Source organism: Hyperolius riggenbachi, chromosome 9, assembly GCF_040937935.1.
Source record: "Hyperolius riggenbachi isolate aHypRig1 chromosome 9, aHypRig1.pri, whole genome shotgun sequence".
Taxonomy (NCBI): Eukaryota; Metazoa; Chordata; class Amphibia; order Anura; family Hyperoliidae; genus Hyperolius; species Hyperolius riggenbachi.
The window spans coordinates 229492931-229519419 of record NC_090654.1 but is presented as its reverse complement, the minus strand read 5'-3'; the positions used below and the strand labels follow the sequence as shown (position 1 = coordinate 229519419).

General features: G+C 43.4%; 1 protein-coding gene across 6 annotated transcripts in view; it reads right to left on the bottom strand.

The window, feature by feature from the left end:
• The window catches only part of PAPLN (papilin, proteoglycan like sulfated glycoprotein), a 235240-nt gene that overhangs the window by 155821 nt on the left and 52930 nt on the right, over window positions 1-26489 (bottom strand). For 3 of the 6 annotated variants that reach the window (XM_068254118.1, XM_068254123.1, XM_068254119.1), the window contains exon 4: window positions 7880-8222. The exons of 2 other annotated variants lie outside the window; for them this stretch is intronic. The gene's annotated coding sequence lies outside the window, so the exon portion shown is untranslated. The remainder of the gene's footprint in view (window positions 1-7879; window positions 8223-26489) is intronic. One more of the 6 variants, XM_068254120.1, reaches the window with a different exon arrangement.

Below are 26489 nucleotides of genomic sequence, written 5' to 3'. Positions count from 1 at the left end.
CGGAGGTGTCAAGCACATTTTGTATCAACAGCAGTTTTATAATAAAGCCAGCCTTGGATGGTGCCCAGTCTGTTTGTCCTCTGAATACAATTTTTTCTAGAAGTCTGCTGGTTTTCACATTGTGAGCACATCCCGTGTAGAGATGTGTTTGCTGGCAAAGAGAGGGTAAGTGAAGACCTTCGGGTTTTTTTTTCTTTCTATTTCTTGTTTTTATTGAGTTTCCAGCATACAAGAAATAATGATACAATTCATATAGTTGAAGCAATAGTAGAAGATTAAAACATTGTACAATATATGAATGACTTCATAAAGCAAAAAATGCTCAACTGAATACTAACTTGAATATCTGTGTACACATTACACTGAAGTCAAATGACTAGCTGCAGACATTTTTTAACACAAGTATAGCAGAGGAGTCTTTTGGCATACATATTTTATAATAAGATCTCCATTTGCATATTTTTCATATCTTTGCATAATTTTGCATGTATGTATTTATCATCATCATCATTTTTTGATTTTCACATTTTTTCCCTATATATATATTCGCTCAAACAGTAACGTCACTGCAGGATATCCTGAACCAGCTTGCAGCGTAGAACTCCTGTCTGACACCCGTGGGGGCGGAAGAGCCTGTTAAGGATCCAACCTGCTATTCCAGCATCCCACACCACTTGTGGCTTGCAGCCTCTCCCCGCTTTGTCACTGGGCACACTAGCGGTGGATTGAGGCGGAGGTGGCTGCAGACACTATCACCGGACAGCAGAGGGTAATGTAAACGCCTCTGTGATTATACCAGTGCATCCAATTATTGGCATCACATTTATATTCAAGGAATATGACATTAGAATACATCCATTGTGCATTGCATTCGCAAGCTACGGATTTGCATATATCTCATGGACACATGATCCCTTATATATCAGGAGATTAATTTCATTTTTTCTCAGCAACATTTTTTTTTCTGGGATCCCATATATTTTAACCATTTTTTTGCCCTATCAACTCACTGCAGTGAGATTGCATGTGTGGTTGCATGTGTTTGTATGCATGGAGGTAATTTGTGGTTTTAAAGGGGACTGGTGCTAATATCATTTTTAGTTTAAGGTCTGTAATTTTTTGCTATAGATTGTAAGCAGTAAAAGTGGTATTACTTTTAATTTTAGCGCTGTGGACATTTATTTACAAATGTACATGCAACATAAATAACACTAATCAAGTAAAATACAACATCTAAAACACTTATGTAAGAAGCCCTTCCTTTTTCTCTGCTGTTTGCCACACTGTTTCCCCTGAGTGCCGAGAATTTCTCTTTTGTTTAAAAAAGTTCAGTCCTCAGGTAACTATTTATGCATTTTTTCTTTTTTTGTTGTATTTTTTTTTTTTACAAACTATTTTGGGGGTAACTATTGGGGAGTGTGGCAGGTAAGGGGTTGATTTAAAATGTAAAAAGTCTGTAAACGGAAAAAAAAGTGTGTAGATGTAATTTTACTATTTGGTCACAATATGTCCTCGCGCATAACATGCATAGTATTACTAAGTGAACAGGAAGTAATGCGTGGACATATGAGTATAGTTTTTTTTTGAATGACGGCACCATCTCATTGATGGCGGTGGTCATTCATATGGGGACTTGGATCATTGAATGGGAAATGTGTTACCATTTATTGAGGTCCCGTCTAACGATCGGCAGCGAGAACGAGCGAGGGGGGGGGGGGGGGGGGTTTGAGGTGAGCAGAGTGCACAACAGCAGGGGATGTAGTAGCTACGTTTTTGCAAGGTAAGGGAAAATGCAGGGACGTAGTTACAAGTCTCGGGGGAGGGGAAGTGGTTAAAGAATCCATCAAAACTTTTGTTTAAGAACTGTTAAATCGGACATTAAAATGTGTAGATGCCCGTGCGCTCAAGGCCAGAGTTATATTTTTACTGCCCCTAGGCCAAGCATGTTGGGGCTCACCTACCATGTTCAGTAGTGTCCCTCCCCTTCCATGTGCAGTCCTTCTTCCATGTGTATCATCCATGTACTGTAGCTTCTCTCTTTCATAAAGCACTCGATTGGGCATTAGCGTCCCCTTTTCATGTAATGCTCCCGATTTTGCAGCTTTCTCTTTCATATATCATTCATAGCAACACCTGTTTCATGTCCAGGTGTCCCCATGGGCTGTAGCCGCCTAAAGCCCGGGCCTTTGTGGCCTTCCCAGATATCTGGCCCTGCATACTCTATACAAATGTAACTGCACAATCTTTATAATAGAATAGTAAACAAACAATATACTTTGAATAGGTATCTACTGAAATAGGTAATATTATACAAGATTGTGTAGTGTGTGGGCAGCTCATGACTTACACAGTGCAACAAGATGTGCACAGTGGTCAGAAAAGACTCAGCAAAATTACAGTCTAATAATAGTTATAGTTTACTTTGCAGCTGTGTATGACTAACAAGTCATCACCTATGATCTATGCTGTGTCAAGCAAAAAGGGCCCAAGGCAGGAATATGTCAGTCTCAGACATCTGCCCCCAAAGGAAAAGCAGGATATAACATGAAGAAACACTCTAGAAATAGGTATTTCAGCCACTGGGAACTAGACATTTCACCAATACTCAAAATGCAGATTATTATCTGCTTAAAAAAAGATTAGTAAATGATGTCTCTAGCATAGTCAGTATACAGTATGTCTCTGGCATAGTCTGTATAGGTTTCTGTAGTTTGCTTATTACCTTAAAATGGGATTTTGCTCACTTTAAACTTCAGTATGACAGCATAGGTGATATGATATGTCGATATGTACAGGTAACTGTATACACCTTCACATACCTAGCATTGTATCTAACTGCCCTGTATCTCAGGCATTCACATATAGAATGCTACTAATATCCCTCCCCCTTCAAGGCAGCCTACATTAGGAAAAAATCTGAGGGCTGCCATATTGCGATCAAGTTTTAAAATGTCACATGGCTGGTTATACTGCCAATTTTTTTCCCTGAAGTTATTATTTTGCTCGGGTCACTCACCTACAAGCAGCATGCATTAACGTACAACTGAACTACACCGTTTGAAGTCCTGCTGATCTATTTGACTGCAGTTGTGACGGAATCACTGAAACAAGCATGCAACTAATATAGCAGACTTTAGTCATAACACTTGAACTGAATGCTTGCTCATGGTCTATGACTAAAAGTATCAGAAGCAGAGGCTTGTGGAACAGCCAGGTAATCTGTATTGTGTAAAAGGAAATAAATATGTCAGCCTCCATATCCGTTTCAGTTTAGGCATGCTCTGAGTTGAATCCGAGTGAATGACAACTCCCAATGTGCACACATGTTTTGGGTCACTGGTTCAGAATGCTTGCATAATCCTCTCACTCAAGGTATCCTTTCACCATATACGCCTGCCTCTTTTCACCCCCGGAGTTCATGATTGGTTAGTGAGTCTATTCACCACATTACCCTCATTTTCAGGCAATAAGCGTACTCCTAAAAAAAATGTTGAGATAACAGAGGCACTCCTTTAAGACAGCTGCTGGGTCTCAATTATCTGTTAAGGAGTTGTGCAGTTTCCCATCAGATGAGTCGAAATGATTATTTTTCGACAAGTCCGATCTGATTTCCGATCGTTTTTTGAACAATTTTCAAACACTTCTATACAAAATCGATCAGAAAAACAACAGGAAAACAGATGGGATCGGATGGAAATAATCAATTCGACCCATCTATCTGATGGGAAATTGCATTGTGTGTACCAGGCATTAGACAGACCTCTCCAAAAGGCTTGACTGACAGCATCAGAAACAAAAGGCCAAACAGGTTCGGTCTGGGAGACATTGCTTATCCTTACCAACATAGCTATGTAATTAAACCATGAGAAGTGCACAAAAGAGTCATTAAAATTCATTCAAAGGTGCAAAACCATGAAATAGTAAGAAAAGGATTTTTTTTAGCAAACTTTCAAAGTAAATTACAAACCAGAAAGCTAATTGTGATTGAGTTCTCGAAAAACTCTATATCTAAAGTGACATGTTTTTGGCAGGGCTGAAGCGAGGTTCCAGGAACAGTAATTAGGATACTTATCTAACCACCATTTTTTTCTGGACCTAAAATGAGTTTGTCTTTTGTAGTAATCTTACAGTCAAATCACCAGTGAGCATGAAGTGGAGGTTAGGAAGGTATGTTGGTTCTGTGCCCAGTGTTTGCTATCTGACCTCCATTACAAGTTCAAACTGTTGGTAATAGTTATAGACACTGAATGCCATTACAGACTACCTCAGTGAAAATCTGCTAAGTACAATTCCTACATGTAACGTGCATTGATGCAGATAACAACAGCGCCACCATCCAAAAAGTGAAAGAACAGCTTATTCACATTTTAAGTTAGTAATGTATTCAACATCAAATTAAACTATTTCAATGTTTCAAAATCTTATACTATGTTTTTAGTAAAGTATAATTATTATCCACTTCTATAGCCCTGACATTTTTGGCAACACTTTACGCAAGTACAAGACTTTATAGAGTACAACAATCACTGTCCTTCAAAGGAGCCAACAGTCTAATGAACCAACCATAGTCCTGATCTAACACCTCTGTGAAGGTCTAAAGCTAAGTACCCACAGAAAGATGGATCAGGGAAAATCTGCCGACGAATGACATTTCCCGGATCCATCTTTCATCGCGGAACACAAAAAGCAGATTGTGCAAATTTCTGTAATGCCCATTTGCCTTTAGCGAAAATTTGTACAATCGTTCACAATAGGATCCGTCATGATGGTCTTTCAAAGAGAATGATTGTTGAGGTACATCGGCTGTCAGCTATCATTTAACAAATTTTAATTAAGAAATGGTTGCACAATATTGAAAAAAACGAACATGTCGGCCAATACTGTGAACATTTTTGCTTTGCCGTTGGTATGGACCTTAAAGGGAACCCGAGGTGGGAGAGATATGGAGGCTGACATGTTTATTTCCTTTTCAATAATGCACATTGCCTGGCAGTCCTGCTGATCCTCTGTCTCTAATGCTTTAAACCATAGACCCTGAAAAAGTATGCAGATCAGATGTCTATGAAAAATCTGACAAGATTAGTTTCATGCTTGTTTCAGGTGTGTGTTTTAGACCCTACTGACCAGAAAGATCAGCAGGACTGCCAGGCAACTGGTATTGTTTAAAAGTAAATAAATATGGCAGCTTCCATAGGTCTTACGCCTCAGGTTCCTTTTAAGACCATTTTTGTGAGGAATGTAGGAGAAATCCAGAGCGCCAATGGAAATCCACACAAGCACCGATAAACTTCATGCAGATAGTGTCCAGATTGAACCTAGAACCTTAGCACTACAAGAATGCCACTTGCATAGTTCTGAAAGAATGCATCAGATATGTGAAGATCTCAATATTTAATTTCTGATCCACAGGATGTCTGCTTTTTGGGGTATACCAGTGAAAGGTGAAGAAGGTTGCAATCTTACCACCAGTTGCCTGACTGTAATGCTGATCTTTTGGCTTCACTAGATTCTGATTTAATAATTTGGAACAAGCATGCAGTTAGGGCAGTCAGAATACCTGTTGTACATTCTGGTTCTGAATCAAGGACACATCAGATGTAAGAAACAGAGGATCAGCACAATAGACAGAGAAATCACATGTTTTTTAAAAGGGAGAGAGCAACAAATCTTCTTTGGTCCAAGTACAGCCAGAAACCATGTGGTCTGTATTGGAATGCTTTACTACATTTAATTTTGCATGACCTTATCAGATGATTTCTTTAGCGTTTAATGATCATATTACCTATGCTTTCCAATTCTTTCCTAATCCTGGCTCAAATATCCTCTCGAATGTGAATAAACTACAAACAAAAACATTCCTAAAACATGATGAAGTAACGATAGGCAGATGCAATGTTTATAGCTAATGTTCTAGTAGGTGTTTACTGGTAATGTTCCAGGATTTAAAAAGCTTCTCAGGTACATAAAGTTTTATATCAAAACACTTATACTGAACATTCTATTTACCCACAACTATGTAGTTACAGGACATTCCTATGCTCTTTATAACTGACAATGCGGTGTGTGTTTGGGGGGGGGGAGAGAGATTGTTTGCGAACAGCAAAAACAGTGATCATTGGTACAATCCAGCAGTAGTATTAGCGATATGTTAGTGACCCTATATTTTCAGAGATGTTTTACTATGTGATGGTAGCACAGTAGCTAACTGGCTAGCCCTTTCATCTTGCAGTGCTAAAGTCCCAGGTCCGAATGCCAGCCAGGACATTATCTGCAAAGAGTTTGTATGTTCTCCTCATATTGTGTGGGTTTATTCATGGTGTTCCAATATCCTAAATCAGGTAGGATGTTTTACATACTACATCTACATAGGTTAATTGCTTAGCCTACTAAAATCATAGCGGAAGGGTAATTGGCTTGCCCACAAAATTATCTTTGAGGTTTGCATAACACAACACAACAGAAAATCTAACAAGAACCTAATAAACCTATAGCATTTACAATTGATAAGAAAATGATTGACATATCAATTGAATATTGTTCGAACATGCCTTTCCCGATCGATGCCAAGAGGAGGGGTAGTGTGTGTGCAAGAATGTTACATGAGCAACATTTGCACAAATTTGTAATGAATGAGGCAGGTCAATGCCACAAGCTGCAGTGGGGCGATCAATACTGCCTAAGACTTCTACTGAAATATCTAATATCTATTAGTGCAAGATGGTTGACCAGATTCATGTGTGTGCCTAGAATTACCATGCCCATACCCTGACAAACATGTGGGAGATCAGGTAAAAGATGAATATTTTCCAGATATCAATCGTTTTGTTCCTGTACCACTCAGCAGAAATTGTGTCTAATATCGAGCTACCTGCTGAAGCCTCTAGCTTTGTACTGCCCCAATGCAGTACCATATTACATCATGCCATGGTCTCATACCTTTGCTGCCTCCCCAAGCTACTAGTGGGATTGATCCAAACAATAAGCATTTACAAGATATATGTACCGTATATATATATATATATATATTTGTTTATATTGAATATGTCTAATCTACTGCACCTCTCAAGTAACGTATGGGTAACAAAGATGCACATTAACAGTACAATCTCCCAAGCAATCGACTGCACGAGCAATCAGATAGGGTACCATAAATGGTGCCAATCAATGGTGAACAATCGCCCTATCAATCGTTCAGACATTAGGATCGACACAACGATCCTCTTAGCTGGAGGTGATTGCTTATTTTCCCCACTGTTGGTGGGCTAGAATGATTGTTTCTGATTGATCACAATGATAGTATGCTCAATTTTTCCGGAAATTGAATCACTAATGGGCACCTTTAGACTGTGGTAGGGATAGTGGACTGTGAGCACTTCTGAGGACAGCTTCTGATGTTACTTATTCAGTGCCCTGTGTTAAGCTCTGAAGAAAGTATGTCAGTGCTATATGAATAAGATCTAATGATAATATAGTAGCCATGCCTGGGGTAAGGAGTGACGCCCCTCTCTGGACACTAATGACTGCAGGCTGTTGCTGGCTGTCATCCAGGAAACCACAAACAACAACAAATATATACTACATGACAATTTCAGTTCGAATGGTACCCACATTCTAAAAAAGAAAATAAAAATCCAATTATGGTCTTCACTACCTAAACTGCTTCTCAACTATTCATTACTTTAAAAAAAAAAAAAAAAAGTACAAACTGCAAAAAGTACATAAGTTGGTAATAAAGACACGGAAGTATTACAAGTTCCTTACATTATTTGTGACACCTTGAACTGCGCAGCCTTATTCTTTATATGTCTATTAACAAGCCTGGAATCTCAAACGTCTGACAGTGAAATTCAGAGATGATCCCCATTAGTGAGCGTCTTACCTTGGGCCTGCCCGGAGGGGAGAGTGCTGAGGAGCAGCTGTTATCTCCACTGGTTCAGAAGAAGAAAAAAAAGTCACAGCTTCCCAAACTCCTGCTTCTGCTCAGATTCCCAGTGTACACCAATAAAAGAGGTTTGCTTATGTTCCACCTCTGTGAAGTTTCTTCTTTTACTGTAACAGCCAATTCCACAGCACAGATAAGGAAAGCAGCCAACACACTCACAGCCGTGCTGTAGAGTGGATTCCACTTTGCAGAAAAAAAGTTACCTTATTTTCTTGCCTTTCCCAGCAGCTCAAACTGTTCCTTTCTGGGTGGGACCCACTCCGCTAGTTGTATTGTAGCCCTGGGTTAAAAAGAAATCAGTGAAACACTAGACAGATGGGACTTGGGACAGCCTCTGTGCATTGCACACATGAGAATGAGGAAGTGCCTCTGTGAGAGTGAGAAGAGAGGATACATGCATCATCCAGTCTAAAATAGAGGGGAAAAAACTTTTTGGGAAAGCATTGCCTTTTCTCATGATTGTCAAGAGTGTTAATATTAAAGGATTATAATCAAGAGAAGCCAACAGCCGTAAAAAAAAAAATACTCCTATAACTTTGCATCTCCAGGATGAAAATTTTATTTTGGAGGACACAAATGTATTCCCAGGATATTAATATTATGATATAATCCTTATTATTAATGTATTATTTAGCACAGACATTTTTTGCAGCACTTTACAGAGAAGATTGAGCAATTCACATCACTACAACCAATCGACTAGGTTCACAGGGGGACGTTGTGATGCTTGTATAACAGGAACGCAACGGAAAGAGTAAGTCATATTTCACATTATGCCACCTTTGGGTGGCATACAGTGAAGCATACAGTCAATGAAAAGTATGCTTCACTGCCTCTGTTAATGCATGTGGTCTGCAATAACGCACTACATGTAGTGTGTTGGGATACTGTAGTGCGTTGGATTTCCACACACCGCATGCACTGTGGTCGTTGCATAAACTTACTATTGCAGTGCGACTTCCTGTGTTAAAATGCCTTCATAAAGTTGCACCGCAACGTCCCACTATGAAACTAGCCTTAAGGAAGTTTTAAACGGACAGCTGAATTGTGTGCATGTTGGGTAGTTTAGCCTCTGATCTGCTGGCCAACAATTGCCAAAGCTTTATAATGGGATTGGCTCACAGTGATCACAGGGTCAGGAGCCAAAAACTTCAGCTCCTGACCGACTCACAAAGCTCTGCTGTCATATTGACGGCAGAGCAAGGGGCCTGCGGCGAGGTAGAGATCAGTGGAAGCGGCGAATCCGTGCAAGCACGGTAATTGAAATCTACGCCCTGGCAGGAATAAGCAGTCACAAACGGCGTAGATTTAAATTACCACGGTCTTGAAACATATATCCAACTATTTTCAAGTGTTGTATATACACTGCTCAAAAAAATAAAGGTAACACAAAAGTAAGACATCTTAGATCTGAATGAATTAAATATTCTTATTAAATACTTTGTTATTTACATGTATATGCTAAATGTGCACATACATGTAAAGTTGAATGTGCAGCACAATCACACAAATTTATTAATGGAAATTACATTTATCAACCCATGGAGGTCTAGATTTGGAGTCACACTCAAAATTAAAGTGGAGAAAAAAAAAACTACAGGCTGATCCAACTTTGATGTAATGTCCTTAAAACAAGACAAAATGAGGCTCAGTAGTGTGTGTGGCCTCCACATGCCTATATGACCTCCCTACAATGCCTGGGCATGCTCCTGATGAGGTTGCGGATGGGTCTCCTGAGCGATTTCCTTACAGACCTGGACTAAAGCATCCACCAACTCATGGAAAGCCTGTGGTGCAACGTGGCATTGGTGGATGGCGCGAGATATGTTGTCCCAGATGTGCTCAATTGGATTCAGGCCTGGGGAATGGGCGGGCTACGTAGCATAGCAACAATGCCTTCGTCTTGCAGAAACAATGCTAGACCTCCAACCACATGAGGTCTAGTATTGTCTTTTATTAGGAAGATCCCAAGGACAACCGCACAAGCATATGGTCTCACAGGGAGTCTGAGGATCTCATCTCAGTACCTAATAGCAGTCAGACTACCCCTGGCAAGCACATGGAAGGTTGTGTGGCCACCCAAAGAAAGGCTACCCCACACCATTACGACCCACTGCCAAACTGTTCATGTTGGAGGATGCTGTAGGCAGCAGAACGCTCTCCTCAGTGTCTCCAGAATATATCAAGTCTGTTACATGTGCTCAGAGTGAACCTGCTTTAATATGTAAAGAGCACAGGGCGCCAGTGGCAAATTTGACAATCTTGGTGTTCTCTGGCAAATGTCCAATGTCCTGCATGGTGTTGGGCTGTAAGCACAACCCCCACCTATCTTACTTCGGGCCCTCATACCATCCTCATGAAGTCTGTTTGTGACCATTTGAGCAGACACATGCACATTTGTGGCCCACTGGAGGTCATTTTGCAGAGCTCCTCCTGTTCCTCTTTGCACAAAGGTGGAGGTAGTGGTCCTGCTGCTGGGTTGTTTGCCTCCTCCATGTCTACTGATGTACTGGCAGTGGCCTGTCTCCTGGTAGCGCCTCCATGCTCTGGACACTATGCTGACAGACACAGCAAACTTTCTTGCCGCAGCTCGCACTGATGTACCATCCTGGATGAGCTGCACTACCTGAGCCACTTGTGTGGGTTGTAGACTCCATCTCATGCTACCACTGGAGTGAAAGCACAGCCAGCGTTTAAAAGGAACTGAGAAGTGGTCTGTGGTCACCACCTGCAGAACCACTCCTTTATTGGGGATGTCTTGCTAATTGCCTATAATTTCCACCTGTTGTCTATTCCATTTGCACAACAGCATGTGAAATTGATTGTCAATCAGTGTTGCAACCTAAATGGACAGTTTGATTTCACAGACGTCTGATTGACTTGGAGTTACATTGTGTTTAACTCCTCTGCAACCGCCAATTGGCGCAAATTGGCTTCCCCAGGAGCACCTAACGCCGACTGGCATCAGGTCGTAGACTAGCAGGGTACATGCGGACGCATGCACAATTCCCTGACGAAACACGAAGCAGAGCTCAGCCTCGTCAGAGTGTGATCAGCCTCCCAGCCACGATCAGAGCTGGCAGGCTGTTAAAAAAAAATGAAATAAACTTGTGTACAGGTGCTGCGATCTAGCACAGCGCTGTACTGGGGACAGCCCTGTCACTTGGTTGTCCCTTTGGTTGGCTCACAATCTAATTCCTCTCATAGGCTGATACTTATGAGAGGATATGATATGTATGGATCGTAATGTAGGGCCAATTTAGGGGTGGGGGAAGGGGGGATTATTAAAATTTGAAAAATACAAACACTTTATTTGTAAATAAAAAACAACAACACATGGGAGCAGCAATCAGAGACCACCAACAGGGTGTTGGTGGGAAGAAAAGGGGGTAAGATTCATTGGTGTGCTAAGTTGTATGACTGCGCAATAAACTGTTAAAGCTGCGCAGTGCTGAATTGTAAAAAATGACCTGGTCACTAGGGCGTTGTAAGCTTGTGGTACTCAAGAGGTTAAGCGTTCTCTTTATTCTTTTGAGCAGTGTATATAAGTGGGGAAGAGGGTTCGCCCACACTTTGAGGTCAGCAGCAAGAAGATTGATTCTATCAATTTTTCAAGTGCAGGGCCATTTTAGTCTCTTGACATATAATCCTTATCACAAAAGATTGTAAGGATTTTTTTGAATTGCCCCCACCCCTTATCAATCTCCCAGTTTATCAGTTGCAGGGTGTCCAAGCAAATTTATATATTCAGTGTCAACAGGCAATGGGAGACAGCAATATATTATGTCTGCTTTTATTTGCAGACTGCATTATCATTATCAAGCAGCTGTGTGTTTTTATTCAGATACCAGAATTACATAGTTTCATAGTTATTTGGGTTGAAAAAAGACATACGTCCTTCAAGTTCAACCAGAGAACAAAGTACAACACCAGCCTGCTCCCTCACATATCCCTGTTGATCCAGAGGAAGGCAAAAAACCCTTACAAGGCATGGTCCAATTAGCCCCAAAAGGGAAAAAATTCCTTCCTGACTCCAGATGGCAATCAGATAAAATCCCTGGTTCAACATCATTGGGCATTACCTAGTAATTGTAGCCATGGATGGCTTTAAATGCAAGGTAAGCATCTAAGCCCCCTTTAAATGCAGGCATAGAATATGCCATAACTACTTCCTGTGGCAATGAATTCCCCATCTTAATCACTCTTACTGTAAAGAACCCTTTCCTAAATAAATGGCTAAAACGTTTTTTCCTCCATGCGCAGATCATGTCCTCTAGTCCTATGAGAAGGCCTAGGGACAAAAAGCTCATCCACCAAGCTTTTATATTGCCCTCTGCAATATAAGCAACTGGGTTCCAAGATACCAGAATTTAATAGCCACTACGCCCCCCAAGACACATCAAGTAGCCATAGTCTACCCCGTTACAAGAATTAAATAGCTATATGCCTCCAAATTTAAGAGTTAAGTAATCCGATGCCTGCCAATAAAGAAATTAAATAACCAAATGGTGCAAAAAAAATAAAATGAAGTAACCAGGTGATCTCTATATGCAAAATTAAGTAGCCATATGTCTCCTTAATGCTGGGAGTATACCATACTTTTTTGGGGCAGATAGGTGGTTCAATAGATAATTTCCGACATGTCCGATCTTATTTTAATGGAAATACATAAGAAAAGATAAGAGAATCTAGCAAGAAATCGAGCGGAAAAACAAATAGAAAATCACTCAGATGGAAAATTGAATGAAAAAAATGCACGTATTCCCAGCATTAACCACTAGTGATGGCCTGAACGGTTCGCACCGAAACTTATTCGCGCGAACATTGCGGGTTCGCATTCGCAATCGAACGTGAACTTTATGCGAGTTCGACCCACACCCGATACTACATCATAAGGCTAAACTTTGACCCTCTACATCACAGTCAGCAGACACATGGCAGCCAATCAGGCTGCACTCCCTCCTGGAGCCCCTTCCCCCCTTATATAAGTCAGCATCGTCGGCCATGTTCTCACTCTGTGTGCTGCAGTATAAGTGAGAGAAGGGAGAGACATTGGAAAGATAAGGAAATGGATAGTAAGGAGGTCTGTTAGCTTGCTCCTTGCTGATATTTGTTTCTAAAAAGCACCCCAAAACAGCTCTTTTGAGAGCTAATGTCTTTGTGATGTTTTTTTTTTGTGTGTGGCCCACTGACACTTGCATATACAGCCCTGTCTATCGCAGCTGGCCCTTGCTAATTGCTATACTGTTCCAGGCCCAGCACATTCAGTGCCTACCTTTTCACTGCACCTGTGTGTGTGACAGCTGCACATTTGTAATACCAGTCCGTGCATACCTGATCACTGCGCCTGTGTGACAGCACGCAGTTTTATATACCAGTCACTGCATTCCTGTTCGCTGTACCTGTGTGTGTGACAGCTGCACATTTGTAATACCAGTCACTGTATACCTGTTCACTGCACCTGTTTGACAGCACGCAGTTTTATATACCAGTCATTGCATACCTGTTCACTGCACCTGTGTGTGTGACAGCTGCACATTTGTAATACCAGTCACTACATACCTGTTCACTGCACCTGTGTGACAGCACGCAGTTTTATATACCAGTCATTGCATACCTGTTCACTGCACCTGTGTGACAGTACGCAGTTTTATATACCAGTCACTGCATACCTGTTCACTGCACCTGTGTTTGTGAAAGTTGCGCATTGTATTGATACCAGTCCGTGCATACCTTTTCACTGCACCTGTGTGACTGCACATTGTATTAGTTAAGTCAGTGCATACCTTTCACTTCATCGACCCCAATATGGACAAAACAGGCAGAGGCAGAGGCAGGCCACCCGGCAGGTCTGTTCGAGGTTGTGCTGTTGTGATTTTGTGCGGCCCTGGACCAAAGTACAGTGTTCAGAAGGCACGTGCCATCAACCCCCAAGATTGTCAGGATGTAGTTGACTATTTAACACAGAACACCTCATCTTCCTCAGCTTCCGCATGGAACCGTGACATATCTTCCTCCTCCTGCTCTGATTCTGGCACCCCACGTAACACTCAGTCGGCAGCCACCAAAGTGCCATCATCTCAGGGCTCAGCGGTGTGCACATTTTTTGTGTGTCTGCCTCAGATAACAGCGATGCCATCTGTACTCTCTGCCACCGAAAATTGAGCCGTGGAAAGAGCAAGACCCGCGTAGGGACAACTGCCTTACAAAGGCACATGATGAAAAAGCACAAACTGCAATGGGATGACCACTTGAGGCAAAGCAGCACACAAAAGCAAAGCCACACAACGCAGTGGAAGATACCAGGCTGCAATTATTTCTCAAAAAGAGGCGATACCCAAACTGTACCATGATGTTGAAAGGCAAGTGGTGTCATCTCTGGCACACAGCATTGGGTCAAGGGTCCATCTGACCACGGATGCCTAGTCTGCAAAGCACGGTCAGGCCTGCCTGAAGACTAAGTCAGTCCCCACACACAGCATCTCTGCCTGCACGCCATGTGACTGCCTGCCCCAAGACTAAGTCGGTCCCCAGTCCCCACACAGCATCTCTGCCTGCAGGCCGCTTGACTGCCTTCTCTGCCACCACCAACAGGGTCCAGGACTCCAGGCGGATTCCTGAATTTTTAAGGCCGCTGCTAGCAGTGGCCGCTAACGAAAACAATAATATTTTTTTCTGGTGCGTGTACATGCCTGCCTAATTTTTCTGACTGCACTGTGGCTGCAACAACAAAACAAAAGGCCTGTACTTGTATCAATTCCCCTTCGTGATCGTTACCTTGCCGCAGAGAAGGAGCTTGCATATCACAATAAAGCATTGACCGCCGGCTATATGAGTGTGTTGGGGGGCACACAAAAGATAATAAGGTCGTTGCTTCATTGTGGACAGACCAAATTTGATCAGCTAGGCAGTCACTGTTGTTCCATCAATGAGCTACCACAGCCCGGCGACCATATGGGCTTGAAAACCACCATGGCCTGCACTCTCGCCATGGTGCGCACACCAGTCCAGCACGGCCATCACTACACAAACAGCTGTTTACAGTGCGTTACACAGTGAGTTTGGTCTGTCAGTGTGAAGCAGTACACTAATTACCCTACCTGATTGATGTATACACATGCAAGATGTTTTAAAGCACTTTATGCTCCAATTTAGCATGCAATGTGATTTCTGTCCTTAAAACCCTGCTGTGTGTCAAATCCATAATTTTCCCCGGGACTTTTGGCGTGTATCCCACTCTGCCATGCCCCCCTCCAGGTGTTAGGCTCCTTGAAACATCTTTACCATCACTTTTGTGGCCAGATGTTTGAAGTTTTGAAAGTTCGCCTGCCCACTGAAGTCTATTGCGGTTCGAAAAGTTTGCATGTTGCGAAAGTTTGCATTCGAGGTTCGCAAACCTAAAATCGGAGGTTCGAGCCATCTCTATTAACCACTTGCTGACCACGTCACGCCGACGGGGGTGACCGCAGCGGCAGCCCCAGGATTGCCCATGGCAATCGCCGTAAAGTCCTAAGGTTGGGATCTGCAAGAGATCGCACGCACCGATGCACGCGCATCTCCGCTTGGATGATGGAGCTCCGCTCCTCCATCAGTCTCCCAGCAGCGATCGCTGCTAAGAGACTGTTAGACGGCGAAACCGCCGTCTATTTACTCCTTACAGCGCTGCAATCACTTGTGTGCCGAGTTGAGCGGCCCTGTAGCGAGCCCTTAAAGTTGCAGTGGCATAATTTATAAAAAATAGCCTGGTCACTGGGGTGTGTGTGTGTGTGTGTGTGTGTGTGTGGGGGGGGGGGGGGGTGTTTAAACCCTGGTCCTTCAGAGGTTAAACAGCTAAGTAGCCATCTGATTTCAGATACAACTGCTAAGTAATTGTGTACCTCCAGATAAAAGTTAGGTAGTCGTGTGCCTCCACATAAAGGAACTAGGTAGCCACTTGGTTCTAGATAAAGGAATTAAGTAGCTACATGCCTCAAGATAAAACATGCTATGTAATACTTCCGAGTTTATGCACATTTTTATGCAAATATATACATTTTAAAATGGACCAGTCAATTTAAACCCAGGTTTAAATTGATTGGTCCATTTTGACGCTGCATATATTTGCATAAAAATGTGCACAAATTTGCATCAACTCGGGAAAAAATTACATAGCATTGATCATCATCCCTAGTAGCCAGGTACTTCGTTTACACAGTACAAAACTTAAAAAGCTAGGTGCCCCATATATAGAGAAATTAAGTAACCAGGTGCCTCCAGATACAATAACCAAGTGGCATAAAACCCATGACCTACTTCCGCTTCATTGATGATATCTTAATCATCTGGTCCGCAAGTGAGGATGATCTTCTCCAGTTCCACAGGAACTTCAATGCCTTCCATCCTACAATCAAATTGAAACTTACCTACTCTCACACAGAGATTAACTTTCTGGACACCACCATATACATCAGGGGTAACAACATACAAACCTCTGTGTATCGCAAACCTACAGACCATCCCACATATCTAAGATATGACAGTTATCATCCCAAGCACATTAAGAACTTTATAATTTACAGCCAAGCTATAAGGTACAACCGGATTTGTTCTGACAGGATGGACAGAGACAAGCACCTGGATCGCCTTAAGAACACTATCATTAAACAAGGTTACAGTCCTCCTATGGCTGAGGCCCAAATCAGGAAAGCCAGCAACATCCCCAGGACTGAACTCCTGAAATATAAGCAAAACCAGAAAGAGGAACGTGTCCTTTTGGTTGTCACCTACAACCCACACCTAGAAATCTTTTTCTCCAAATATGTTTTTATTGAAAATTTTAAACATAGGCAGAAATACAGAATAACATGACACAGGAATACTGTGTGTAACTTTAGTTTTGAGTAACAACACTTAGTTAAGCTTTTGGTACACCTATGCGAAGAGTGTTAATCCAAAGTACTAAGGAAAGACCTGTTTTGAGAGATTATTGCATGAAGATGGATCTAAGTATTGATGATTAATCAGCAGTAGATATTTGTAGACAATGTGGACTTAGTATAAACAAGACCTTACCAAGCTGGTTATTAAGTAAACAGGGAATAGTAGATAGGCATCATTTGTGTACCTTCACACCTAGAAATCTTAAGGAGGATTGCTAAGGAACTTCATCCCATGTTACACAAGGATCACAGACTGAGAAATATATTCCCTAAACCTCCCCTCTTGTCATATCGGCAACCACACAATCTAAAACAGATGATTGTCAGGAGTTCTTTGAATAGGCCTCAACAAAACGGAACATCACCCTGCCGTTAAAAAATTATGTGGGACCTGCAGACACATTTACTCCACTGACAGGTTAACGATACCAGGTTCACAACAGGAGTACAGAGTACAAGGCACATTTTCCTGTGGTTCCACCAATCTGGTATATCTGATCATGTGTGTGAAATGCCGCCATTGTTATGTACGTGGGAGAAACTAGACAAACTCTGCGCAAACGTATGAATGCACACTATTAACGATACCAAATCTGAACTCCCAGTTGCTACACACTTTCGGTCCAACGGACACAGCATGGATGATCTTCGTGTCACTGCCCTGAAGGGTGGCTTCAAAACGTCAAATGATTGATTAATAGCAGAAACAAAATGTATAAATTGGTTCAAAGCTGTGAAGGGTTTTAATAAGGACAAAAACTTTTTATATTGGTATGAGGCTGATGATATTTGAACTTTCTCAGCCATTCTAGCTGAACTTGTGAACTAAGAATTTACGATACCTCTGGGTCAATCCTAATCCCAGGTCTGTGAGCATGGAGTATAAAAGGATCCTTATCTCAGATAACAACCTCTAACCCCATTTAGATTTTCTGTTTGAATTAAGGCATCTTAATGACATGTATTTATGCTTGAAAAAAATATCTGTTTTCCCTTTTGATGTTGCATGCATATAGCGGTCTGTAACACCAGCCTGCAAACTTACAGGATATAAGCCCGACGAAGGCTGCAAGGCCGAAAGCTTGTTTATTCTTATTCATTTTTAGTTAGTCAATAAATGGTATCATCCTGATTTAAAACTTCTTGCTTTTACTGATGGCTAACACGGTACAATAACCTACTGCTACTAATAACCAAGTAGCTATGTGCCTCAGGATACAACAGCGAAGTGGCAATGTGCCTCCAGATAAAGGAATTAAGTAGCTGCATGCACCCAAATACAAGAATTAAGTATTCACGTACCCCCAGATATCAATACTAGGTAGCCAGAAGTACCCCTCGCCTCCCAGTTAGCAGTATTAGGTAGCCCTGTGGGTCCACTACATAGCAGAATTAGGAAGCCATATATATCTTCCAGATAGTGTTACTAGGTAGCAAGGTCTGCCACTAGATATTTGTATAAGGCAGCTAGATGTGTCACCCAATTGGGAGCATTAGGTAGTCCTGCGAGTCCCCTAGTTAGCACCATTAGGTCAGCGCTGCATAATATGTTGGCGCTTTATAATTACAATAAATAAATAATTAAATTAGGTAGACATGTGAGCCTCCAGAAAGTATTAGGTAAGCAAATGTGCCCCCAATAGTATTAGGTAGCCATAGGTGCCCCCAAATTGTGTTGGGTTTGCATATGTTCCCAAATAGTAGTATTGTTTTTTAATTTCTATCTCTTCATGAGAATAGGTAACTAACTAATGTACCCTTATACATATTTTTCCTGATAAGGTAGGTTATATGGGAACGCCGTTTGGTACAAAATGCCTTTGAGCATTTTTCTTTCAATTCAATACCATATTTTGTCAATACATTTCTGTCATGGTTGCTTACATTTCCCTGGGATAAATTTGAAACACCATTTTTTCTCCACTTACTTAGAATTCGGTTGCAATGAGAGAAACTGCCAAATAAACACAATTCGATGCATGTATTTTTTTTTTCTGTAAGCCAAGTGATCTGTTTATTATGCTGTGGCAAAACACATGCACCAGACACTTATTGCCTCACAGGCTTCTTGAACTAGGCTATAAACCAAGAGCTACTCTGTACTTGCCCCCTGCAGGTCGGATAGCAGGATAATGCTGATTTTAATAGAAACAGTGTTGTTGTTAACTCCTTCTGTTAAGCTGCTTTAAGTCATCTGACCAAATGTTTAAAGAGACTCTGTAACAAAATGTTCAGCCTTATTTCTTCTATCCTATAAGTTCCTATACCTGTTCTAATGTGGTCTGTCTTACTGCAGCCTTTCCTAGTTGCACAGTGGCTGTATTATCTCTGTTATATAATCTAATCTTCTTTCCTCTGATGGCTTTGTTGGGCTCAGGCAGGAATGTGCTGGTCTGCTTGTGATAGAATAGACGCTATACACACCCTCTCCATGCCCCCTGCAGGCTCTGTGTGAGTCACAGATTGAGCTCCTCTCAGCCTACCACACTCTGGTTAGCAGCAATGTCTTTTGTTTGTAAACACTGCCTAAAACTGGCAATTACAAGCCAGGATCGCAGCAGGGAGTGGCAGAAACAGCACAGAGGGGCCCAGGAGAACATAATAAATAGAATGGTGTGCTTTTTATTGTAAGAATTTTAGAGTACAGATTCTCTTTAAATGCCAATTTTTAACTACAGAACACATTACGCATAGAACAACATCTAACAGTGAGAGTGGTTAAAGGACATCCAAGGTTTTTTTTTTTTTTTTTTTTTAAGATATCCCAGAGTTTTATTTAACCACTTGCCGACCGCCTACTTCATATTGGCGGCGGCAAAGTGGCAGCCCCAGGACCACGTAACGCAGAATGGCGTCGGGTCCTGGGGGGGGGATTGCGGGCGATCGCGCGCGCGTACTGCGCGCGCATCGCCGGCATTAGGCTCCGCCCACATGTGACGTCAACCCGCCGGCCAATCAGCAGCGCCGGCGGGTTGCAACTTTTTGAAATGGCCAATTGAAAGTGTATAATACGCTTTGTTAGGTAAACAAAGCGTATTATACACGCTGCCTCCTCCCTGGTGGTCACAGCGCTCGATCGACCACCAGAGAGGAAGGCAGCACTGTGAGTCCAAATGCCAGCACACTGATCCTGCCCCCCCTGCACACTAATCGCCCACAGCACCCATCAGACCCCCCCCTGCCCACCCCCTGACAGCACTGTTTGCACCCAATCACCCCCCTAATCACCTATCAATCACCCCCTGTCACTAACTGTCAACGCTATCTTTTAGATCAGGTCCTAAACTTCCCCCTGGGGGCGCCTGTTTACCCCCCCACACCCTCAGATCCTCCCCAGACCCCCCCCCCCCCGTGTACTGTATACAGCTATTCTCTGTAATCACCTGTCAATCACCCATCGATCACCCCCTGTCATCACCTGTCACTGCCACCCATCAGATTAGACCCTAACCTGCCCTTTGCGGGCATCTGATCACCCACCCACACGCTCAGATCGCCCACAGGCCCACCCTCATAACACCTACCAAGTGCATTGTTTACATCTTTTCTCTCCTCTAAACACCTACTGATCACCCATCAATCACCCCCTGTCACTGCTACCCATCAGATCAGTCCCTAATCTGCCCCTTTTGGGCACCCAATCACCCGCCCACCCCCTCAGATTGCCCTGAGACCCCCTCTGATCAACTTGCCAGTGCATTGCTTGCATATATTCTACCCTGTAATTACCTTCTGATCACCTATCAATCACCCCGTCACCCCCTGTCACTGCTACCCATCAGATTAGACCCTAATCTGCCCCTTGCGGGCACCCAATCACCCACCCGAACCCTCAGATCGCCCACAGACCCCCCGCCAGTGCATTGCTTGCTTATTTTCTCCTCTGTAATTACCTACCGATCACCTATCAATCACCCCGTCACCACCTGTCACTGCAGGCTCCTGATCACCCTCCCCCCTGCCCTTATATCTCCCTCTGATCACTCCACCCTGCCCTAGATCACCCCCCTGCCATTGTGTATATCTAATCTCCTGTCTGTAACGCTTGATTGTGCTTTGATTGGCTCCAATTGTCTCAATTGCCCTGTGACTGACTTAGATTGTCCCGTGATTGGTTTTTGATTGTCCTGTGATTGGCTTCGATTGTGCTGTGATTGGCTTAGATTGTCCCATGATTGGCTTCGATTGTCCCGTGATTAGCTTCGATTGTCCCGTGATTGGCTTCGATTGTGCTGTGATTGGCTTCGATTGTCCCGTGATTGGCTTCGATTGTCCCGTGATTGGCTTCGATTGTCCCGTGATTGGTTTTCGATTGTCCCGTGATTGGTTTTCGATTGTATTGTGATTGGCTTCGATTGCCCCGCGATTGGCTTTGATTGCGCTGACTGGCTGTGATTGCCCTCTAATCACTCTTATTGGCTCTAATTGTGTTGTAATTGCCTTGATTGCCCTCTGATTGTCTGTGATTGTTTCTGATTGCCCCCATTGCTGTCTGATTGCCCCCTGATCCCCCCCCCCGGTCACTATCCTAGTGATCTAAAAATAGTGTTTTTAGTATTACTAGTGTTAACAGTTAGGCCAGTTAGCTAGGCCCCTGTGTTAGTGTCAGTTAGCGCTCAGCCCACCGCACCACAGTCACTAATTAGTCCCTGATTAGAGTCATCACTGTCGCTAATCAGCGTTGGTACTATATAGTATCTGTAAGTGATCATTACTGATCGCACACAGATCTATATTGGGGTCATTAGGATCCACTAAAAACGCAGTGTTTGCCGATCAGGCCTGATCGTTCGCCTGCACTTGCGTTCAGCCTGCCCCACCGCAGTGACAGAATTTTTTTTCTGATCACTGCAAAAAACACTGTACAATAGCTGTGGCACTGTAAAGATCAGTTTTGATTTTTTTTTTCCAAAACTCAGTGACCACAGCTTTCTGCTTCGCAAGTACTCCCTTTTGCTAGGTAGGTGCTCTTTTTCCTGGGTAGTCTCAGAGGAATACCCCCTAAACTTAGCAGCCCACCGTGGCAAGAAAGGGGTATTCCGATGATGAGGTTCTCAGGTACATGGCCCAGTCGGATGAGGACGATTGGGACATCTCATCCGACGAATCTTCTGGGTCAGAGTACGAACCTGTGGACAGCAGTGGCTCGCTGACCGATAGCGATAACGAGGTTGAGGTCCCGGCTAGAGCCAGGCGTACCACACCCCATGTCACTGGACCGCAGGTGGCGCAGGATCTGCCTCAAGGGCAGCAGAGTGGTGCTAGCGCTGGTCTGAGGTTTCATGGTGAGGCATACACCAGCAGCGCAGCATCTCCTGGACCTGGCACCAGTACTTCCGTAGACCCTGGTGAAGTGGTGAGCACCAGAAGGGAAGTTGAAACTGGTTCGGTGGCACGTGCATTAAGACCCGAGTCGCAGCCACCAAGAAAACGGGCCCGTACTACCCATAGTCTTCCAGAGGTGCTGGCAAATCCCAATTGGCAATCCCCTGGTTCCGCCGCACCCGTACTGCCCCCTTTCACCGCCCAGTCTGGAGTCCAGGTGGAGACAGATAATCTAGTAACGGCCCTAGACTTTTTTCATCTGTTCTTCACCGAGGATCTCTACGACTTAATTGTAGCTGAGACCAACCGTTATGCCACACAATACATCACCGACAACCCGGATAAGTACTATTCCCAGGCTTACCGGTGGAAACCACTCCAAGTTTCCGAACTTAAAACTTTTTTGGGCCTTCTCCTTAACATGGGTCTAGTCAAATTGAATGTATTGCGGTCTTATTGGTCTACGCGCCCAATATATCACCTGCCCATGTTCTCTGCTATCATGTCCAGGACACGGTTTGAGATGATCCTGCGCTTCCTGCACTTCAATGACAACACAACCTGTCATCGGAGTGACCACCCTGCTTATGACCGGCTCCACAAAATTCGGCCCCTCATAGACCACATGTCATCAAAATTTGCAGATGCTTATACCCCTGAACAGCACATTTGTGTAGACGAGTCCCTCATACATTTTACCGGGCGCCTTGGCATCAAACAGTACATCCCAAGCAAGCGCGCCCGGTATGGGGTGAAACTGTATAAGCTCTGTGAAAGGGCCACAGGCTATACTTATGGTTTTAGGGTCTATGAGGGAAAAGACTCAAAATTGGAGCCGGTCGGATGCCCTGACTACCTGGGGAGCAGTGGCAAGATTGTGTGGGACTTGGTGTCACCTTTGTTCCAGGAGGGGTACCATCTTTATGTGGACAACTTCTACACAAGTGTGGCCCTCTATCAGCATTTAAAGATAGAAGGGATCCGCTGCTGTGGCACCGTGCGGCCTAGTCGCCGGGGCTTCCCCCAACGGCTCGTTAGTACCCGGCTTGCACGGGGGGAGAGGGCTGCCTTATGTACAGATGACCTGCTCGCGGTGAAATGGAAGGACAAGAGGGACGTTTACCTTCTGTCCACCATTCACACAGACACGACAGTCCAAATTCAACGGGCAACTGAGGTCACTGAAAAACCCCTCGCCGTCCACGACTATAATGCTTACATGGGAGGGGTGGACTTCAATGACCAGATGTTAGGGCCCTATTTAGTTTCCCGCAAAACCAGACGCTGGTATAAAAAAGTGTCTGTTTATCTAATTCAATTGGGTATTTACAACAGCTTTGTTCTCTACAGTAAGGCTGGGAGAACTGGAGCGTTCCTTAAATTCCAGGAAGACATCGTTATGGAACTCCTGTATCCAGGAGGTGCCGTGGCCCAACCCCAAAATGCAGTTAGCCGGCTGCATGAAAGGCACTACGCCTTTCCCATTCCGTGTGGCCCAAATCAACGCACCCCAAGAAAACGTTGTCGTGTCTGCAGCAGGGCTGGAACAAGGCGTGACACCTCTGTTTACTGTCCCATGTGTCCTGACCAGCCTGGTCTATGCCTAGGGGAGTGTTTCCAGAGGTATCATGAGCAGATACACTTTTAGAGAGTAGGGAACTCCAAACATAGCAGTAGGCACACAAGGGTCTCTGTGCTATTTCACACTGGCGTGATGCGTTAGGGAAAATTGCCTAGCGAAAGTCACACTTTGCGGTCCCCCCCCCTACGCCGGAAGTGCTTGACTTAACGCTAGTGCATGCCTACGTTACTGGGTGGCTTATGTGGCAATTTGGGTCGGCCCGGAAGTCATGTTAGTCTACGGCGACGCAGTTACTTACTAGGCCGAATGCGATTACTGTCGAATGCTACTCTAGCGGTATTCTCTGAAGGTCTGTTTGGGGCGATGCGGTGCGCGCGACCCACCGGATACGCCAATATGCAGTGTGAACCCAGACATCAGGTTTCCAGAGACCCTAATACACAGTGCTGCCAGAAACCTCTCCTTTCACTTGGGACAAAGTGCATAATGTACTTCGCCACATCTCTGTGCGATTTGCACTTTGCATATTGTCCCATGGGGGACGAGAGGTTTGTCCTCAGAAAGGTAAGAAAAAAAAAACAAATAAAAAAAACAGGTAAGCAAAAAAGTTAATGTTTGGTTCCCAATGTTAATGTTTGGGTTAAAAATGTTCATTAAAGTTTATAAAAGTTGATGTTAATGAAGTTATTGCTTTGCTGCTTGCTTGTTTTTTTTGTGTGTGTTTTTCTCTCTTTTTTCCATCCTTTACCCTTCCAGGTGGACTGACCGACCGACCAACCAGCTGCAGCACTGATGGTGCATCCTGACAGAAGCATTGTGTGTCTGTCAGATTACACACAAGTCGGTGCATGCAGCGCTGCAGGACGAGATTTCTCCCCTGCAGTAAAAAAGATACGTTTGCCGAGGCATATGAGCTGAGGGGTGGTGTTGGAGCTCCTATGCTTTGGCAAGCACTTTGTATCAAAAAAGAACTCTGGCAATGATTTGTTCATCCACATCGATCGGTGTGAATGGATAAATCGGCTTTGCCAGGGCATACGAGCTGAGTGGGTGGACGTTTTTGGGTTGCAGCTCCTATGTCCTGGCAGACGCCTTCCCCTCTTTTTTTTTCACATTTTTTTGGCAGATATTTTTTCATCCACATTGATTGATTGATTGATTGACTGTCATTTTTCCTTTTAGCCCAGAGTGCAGTACCCGTATGCCCAAAATAAGGAGTATAGCAGAAACTCCTAATACTGGCCATACATGTAATGATTGCAGAGACCCTAAAATGCCAGGACAGACCCCACGAATGATGCCATTTTGGAAAGAGGACACCCCAAAGTATTCCGTGAGGTGCATGGTGAGTTCATAGAATATTTTATTTTTTGTCACAAGTTAGCAGAAATTGTTGTATGTTTTTTTCACAAAATGTCATTTTCCGCTCACTTATGACAAAATTTTTTTTTTTCTATGAACTCACCATGCCCCTCATGGAATACCTTGGGGTGTCTTCTTTCCAAAATGGGGTCATTTGTGGGGTTTGTTCATGGTCCTGGCATGTGGGGGGGTTGCTAAATTGTGAGCACCCCTGTAAAGCCTAAAGGTGCTCATTGGACTTTGGGCCCCTTTGCGCAACTAGGCTGCTAAAAAAGTGTCACACATGAGGTATCGCTGTACTCAGGAGAAGTAGTATAATGTGTTTTGGGGTGTATTTTTACACATACCCATGCTGGGTGGGAGAAATATCTCTGTAAATCACAATTTTTTAATTTTTTTACACACAATTGTCCATTTACAGAGATATTTCTCCCACCCAGCATGGGTATGTGTAAAAATACACCGCAAAACAAATTATACTACTTCTCCTGAGTACGGGGATACCTCATGTGTGGCACTTTTTTGCACCTTAACTGCGCTAAGGGGCCCAAAGTCCAATGAGTACCTTTAAGATTTCACAGGTCATTTTGCGACATTTGGTTTCAAGACTACTCCTCACGGTTTAGGGCCCCTAAAATCCCAGGGCAGTATAGGAACCCCACAAGTGACCCCATTTTAGAAAGGAGACACCCCAAGGTATTTAGTTAGGAGTATGGTGAGTTCATAGAAGATTTTATTTTTTTGTCACAAGTTTGTGAAAAAAAACAATTAAAATCAATTTCCGCTAACTTGTGACAAAAAAATAAAATCTTCTATGAACTCACCATACTCCTAACTGAATACCTTGGGGTGTCTTCTTTCTAACATGGGGTCACTTGTGGGGTTCCTATACTGCCCTGGCATTTTAGGGGCCCTAAACCGTGAGGAGTAGTCTTGAAACCAAATTTCGCAAAATGGCCTGTGAAATCCTAAAGGTACTCATTGGACTTTGGGCCCCTTAGCGCAGTTGGGGTGCAAAAAAGTGCCACACATGTGGTATTGCCGTACTCAGGAGAAGTAGTATAATGTGTTTTGGGGTGTATTTTTACACATACCCATGCTGGGTGGGAGAAATATCTCTGTAAATCACAATTTTTTAATTTTTTTACACACAATTGTCCATTTACAGAGATATTTCTCCCACCCAGCATGGGTATGTGTAAAAATACACCGCAAAACAAATTATACTACTTCTCCTGAGTACGGGGATTCCTCATGTGTGGCACTTTTTTGCACCTTAACTGCGCTAAGGGGCCCAAAGTCCAATGAGTACCTTTAAGATTTCACAGGTCATTTTGCGACATTTGGTTTCAAGACTACT